Below are 6,000 nucleotides of genomic sequence, written 5' to 3'. Positions count from 1 at the left end.
TCAGACTGAACTCTGCCAGTAGTCTTGTTATCCCGGTGTTGAGCCAGAATGATAGGGAATATACCAGAGCAGAGAAGGTTTGCAAGATGATATAAGTGGCACTTACCACAGGCAGGACAGTCCTTGATGACAACAGGCAGGAAACCAGAGAAAGGCAGTTATGGGGCAAACCATTAGGATGGTAAGGCAGGCAGGGATCAGCAACAGTAAGGCAGTCCAGAGGTAAACCACTAGGATGGTAAGGCAGGCAGGGTTTGGCAATAGAAGATCAATCCAGCAGTTAAGGGTTAAACAGGCAGAGAGGTCACACAGGAAAGGTTCAGCAGCAGTATATCAATCCAGCAGTTAAGGGTTAAACAGGCAGAGTGGTCAGACAGGCAAGGTTCAGCAACAATATAACAGTCACAGTAAGTAACACCTATACTTGGGCAGTGATAGGTATGACTGCAGTTACTTACATAGGCGCAGAATTCACGCCACAGGAGATCCTAACTGGCTTCTGAGGGAGAAAGTGTGCGACGATGACGTCACTACCACACACAGTAAGGAGCCGACTCGCCCCTAGGCAATGAGCATACATGTCGCGACGCATCCCTAGCAGCCGCGTGACAAAGCGGAAGTTAAGAAGCAGCGGTCCTAAGACCGCTGCTCCTTAACTCGTCCGCCACCTCTGAGGTGGCGGACAGCAATCAGCCCAATTGAATACGATCAGGTTGATTGACACCCACTGTTAGCGGCCGATTGGCCGAGAATCTGCAGGGGGTAGTATTGCACCATCAGTTCACCAGAACTGCTGGTGCAATGATAAATGCTGACATCGTATGCTGTCGGCATTTATTAATGTGCGGCGGACATGATTCGCTATAGCGGATCATCTCTGTCTGCACCTACATAAATAGACCCCATATACTCATATATATATATATATATATATATATATATATATATATAAATATATGCACACACACATAGATATATTTACACATATATACAGATTGGAGCCCTTCCCAGTCAAACACTTTGCCATATAAATGTGTCTAGCACCTTATTTTAATGGGTTTTACATGTGTTTTTTGCAGCTTTTTTTTAACCTTTAGAGTTTACTTCATGGGGCCGATTTATCATCGGCCTGTCCAACAGACATCGATGAATGCCAACAGCATACGCTGTCAGTATTTATCATTGCACAAGCAGTTCTTGTGAACTGCTTGTGCAATGCCGCCTCCTGCTTTCATTCAAGTACAAACTATAACTTTCAACTTGGGATACCAGCGCAAGTTAGAGCAGTCCACTGGGGTAACTGGAGCTGTTGAAGGGGTAGAGGATACTGCAGAAACCGGATGGATAGGAGGAAGGGAGGGAAAGAGCCTCCTGGTTCTGTCTCTTTCAGCTTGTCTCTCCTGGAAGCGAGAGTCCAGACTGATGCAAAGCTATATAAAGTCATCCAAAGAAGATGGAATGTCATGAACTGAGTTCATCTTTGATGCGCTCATTCAGACCCCTCCTAAAGGCTGCATTGAGAGCACTGCCCTCCCAAGTGGTTTCAAGTGCCAGGGTGCGAAACTCAATGGCAAATTGTGACACAGTTCTATTGCCTGGCGGAGGTCTAGGAGAGAAAATTCTGCAGCAGAGGTACGGCCAGAAGTCCCAAACACAGAAGATAATGCAGAAATGAAATAATCAGCATAATGCAGGTGTGGAGCATTCTGTTCCAAAAGGGGTGAAACCCAGGCTAGGGCCTTGTCTTTCAGTAAGGAAATTATAAAGGTGACCCTTGACTGGTGAGACTGAAAGGTGTGAGGATCATTGCGGAAGTGCAGCGTGCATTGGTTAAGAAAACCCCTACAATCGGTAGTACATTCATACTTGTCAGGCAATGGTATCTGGGGTATACTTCCAGAAGCAGAGGAAGAAGCCACAGCACTAGGAGTAGAGACTGGTGGTACAACAACAGGAGGGGTATTCCTCGCTGTAACTAGTAAGGAGAGTTGAGCAGTAATAGCCTCTAGCTTGGAATCCATATTCTGCAACTGTGTGGTATGGGTTCCCAACATCTGTCCCTGAAGATAAACCGCTCGTGCCACCTCATCTAGCTCCAGGCCCAAGTATAATGTAATGCTCGTGGGATACTCCTCTATCAGACTGAACTCTGCCAGTAGTCTTGTTATCCCGGTGTTGAGCCAGAATGATAGGGAATATACCAGAGCAGAGAAGGTTTGCAAGATGATATAAGTGGCACTTACCACAGGCAGGACAGTCCTTGATGACAACAGGCAGGAAACCAGAGAAAGGCAGTTATGGGGCAAACCATTAGGATGGTAAGGCAGGCAGGGATCAGCAACAGTAAGGCAGTCCAGAGGTAAACCACTAGGATGGTAAGGCAGGCAGGGTTTGGCAATAGAAGATCAATCCAGCAGTTAAGGGTTAAACAGGCAGAGAGGTCACACAGGAAAGGTTCAGCAGCAGTATATCAATCCAGCAGTTAAGGGTTAAACAGGCAGAGTGGTCAGACAGGCAAGGTTCAGCAACAATATAACAGTAACAGTAAGTAACACCTATACTTGGGCAGTGATAGGTATGACTGCAGTTACTTACATAGGCGCAGAATTCACGCCACAGGAGATCCTAACTGGCTTCTGAGGGAGAAAGTGTGCGACGATGACGTCACTACCACACACAGTAAGGAGCCGACTCGCCCCTAGGCAACGAGCATACAGGTCGCGACGCATCCCTAGCAGCCGCGTGACAAAGCGGAAGTTAAGAAGCAGCGGTCCTAAGACCGCTGCTCCTTAACTCGTCCGCCACCTCTGAGGTGGCGGACAGCAATCAGCCCAATTGAATACGATCAGGTTGATTGACACCCACTGTTAGCGGCCGATTGGCCGAGAATCTGCAGGGGGTAGTATTGCACCATCAGTTCACCAGAACTGCTGGTGCAATGATAAATGCTGACATCGTATGCTGTCGGCATTTATTAATGTGCGACGGACATGATTCGCTATAGCGGATCATCTCTGTCTGCACCTACATAAATAGACCCCATATACTCATATATATATATATATATATATATATATATAAATATATGCACACACACATAGATATATTTACACATATATACAGATTGGAGCCCTTCCCAGTCAAACACTTTGCCATATAAATGTGTCTAGCACCTTATTTTAATGGGTTTTACATGTGTTTTTTGCAGCTTTTTTTTAACCTTTAGAGTTTACTTCATGGGGCCGATTTATCATCGGCCTGTCCAACAGACATCGATGAATGCCAACAGCATACGCTGTCAGTATTTATCATTGCACAAGCAGTTCTTGTGAACTGCTTGTGCAATGCCGCCTCCTGCTTTCATTCAAGTACAAACTATAACTTTCAACTTGGGATACCAGCGCAAGTTAGAGCAGTCACGATAGTCTGCGCTTGAGCAAAGTCAGCAGCGATAACCCTTCTCTGGTTAACACACTTTGCAATGAATATCAAAGTCGTACGCTAATGGTAGCACGGTCAACCAATATTGCTTATCGCAAACGCACTGTCATTAGTGCTCCACTTGTAATCTATCCTCAAGTGTTGTTTTCTGAACAATAACATAACTGTCTGCAACAAGCGTTATACTCATTACTGGCCGCTGATATAAATCTTTGTACTTTCTGTCTTAGACTAGATACATTTTCAGATTTTTTCATCATGTATTTTTAGTGAGTTTTGTGATTGTGTGGGAAACAGTCTGAAAACATAACATGAAAGCTTTTTTTTCCCCTATAAGTTTGTACATTTCTGATAACACAATACTTAGCATTACCATTGTGAAGCAAGCAATGATTGTTATCTTTTTTATAGGCATGTTGCAATCTAAAGAATAAACATCTTTAGACGTAGGAGGGGATTTTTTCTTATTAAGGAAGGGACAGGATATATTGAAAGAAATGATGCATTTGTCAAAACGTACAAAAAACAACTGATTAAAGATTATTTTTCTGCTACAGACTTTATATATTTACCATTTCAAAACATAAATGGTCTTATGTGTAAGACCATTTATTTATTTCTCTAAACACAGCTATATTTATTGTTTAATCAAACAGAAAATAGGGACAACACAGCTCCATCATAATTATACAGACCAATAATAAACAGAATAACATAAACAGAATAATTTAAAAAACTATAAAGAACAGCTAAGCAGATTAACCATCTCAGCTGACAGAGCAAAATTGTTACTATGGAAATAATAGATAGCCACTCTGCCTGTGAACTTCAAAGGCAGAGTGGCTATCTAGTTATAGTGTTAAGTGTAAAACTGTCCATACTCTCTTTGTATTGTGTGAGAGAATTTTATTATTGCACTATCTCTAGCATATAACTGTGTGTTAAGCCCCAGCCACGGGGTTAAACACATTGTTAAAGGAACAGTAAAGACAGGGGTTAAACACATTGTTAAAGGAACAGTAAAGACAGGGGTTAAACACATTGTTAAAGGGACAGTAAAGACAGGGGTTAAACACATTGTTAAAGGGACAGTAAAGTAAAAAATAAACTTTCATGATTCAGATAGAGCATGCGTTTTTAAACAACTTTCCAAATTTCCTTCTATTGTTTGATTTGTTTTGTTTTCTTGGTATTCTTTGTTGAAAAACATACCTAGTTAGGCTCTGGTGCAGCCATGCACTACTGGTAGCTAGCTACTGATTTATGACTGTACATATATGCCCCTTGTCAGTGGCTCACCTGATGTGCTCACTTAATTCCCAGCAGTGCATTGGTGCCCCTTCTCCAAGGATACCAAGAGAATGAAGCATATTTGATAACAGAAGTAAATGGGAAAGTTGTTGGGTTTCATGTCCCTTTAATCTCAGCAAATGAATAAGAGTGCAGGAATCCGGGGACAAAAAAAGCAGCAGCAAAAAATCTGTGGTTTAAAACTTAAACGCTTTATTGTCCATTATTAAAATTACATGGAAAAACGAAAAACATGAAAGATAATTGTGTGCAGTCAGAGAACATTTCAGCTCCATTACCGTAGGAAAAGCAACCACACCAATAGTAACACATTTCTCACAGAAACACCAGAAAGACCTATCCTTCTTTAGCTGGAAAGCTATAGAACAGGTCCTTCCCCTAAAAGATGTGGGGATAGGGAGAAATTGCTTTACAAGCGAGAGATGTTTTGGATTTTCCACCTGGAGACAAGATATCCAGGTAGTTTAAATTTGCAGTATGACTTAATTAACTACTGGGAGTAAATACTGAGAAAACATCTAAAATCATGTACACCAAGTAGTTTAAGTCCAGCTTTCTTTAACATCCATCATAGCATGTTGTATTACTTATTACTACCTTGTACATTGATAATTACTAATGTTCACAGGGATTCTCTCTGATAATGCTGCATATGGGTTGATGCTCATGGCTAGCAACTGTATCTATGTGCTTAAAGCTTATATTAAACATTTAATTAATCTTTGTTATAAATATAGATTAATTTGTTTTTATTTACTCTCAAACTAACACATATATTATTTGGCTCTTATTCAGAGATACCATATAGGTTAGCATATATATGCCCAGGGCCAATAATTTATCGATGTGTTTATCCATGTGTTAATCTCTTTTGATCATGCAACAAACATTATAATTTAGATCTATTTGCTTCTATCTAAGTCTAAGATGATATAACAAATATTTAGATTAGATTTAGAGGTTAACAATAGTAGGTCACAGATGAATTGACCGATATATATATATATATATATATATACATACATACTTATACTCATATACATAATTTTGAAATGTAGATCTATGCAAAACGCAATGAAATGATTTCAGCAAAATATTTATATATATTTATATTTTTTCTTTCAGTCCCTTTGAATCCTAGATTTTCCATTTTTTCTGCTAAAGATTATTATTTTTCAAATTTATTAGTTGAGATGCAATTTATTACGCTTTAATTCATTAAACTTTATTTTATTTTACCTTAAGCAA

Source organism: Bombina bombina, chromosome 3 (assembly GCF_027579735.1).
Source record: "Bombina bombina isolate aBomBom1 chromosome 3, aBomBom1.pri, whole genome shotgun sequence".
NCBI lineage: Eukaryota > Metazoa > Chordata > Amphibia > Anura > Bombinatoridae > Bombina > Bombina bombina.
Note: the sequence above shows the minus strand (reverse complement) of the source record.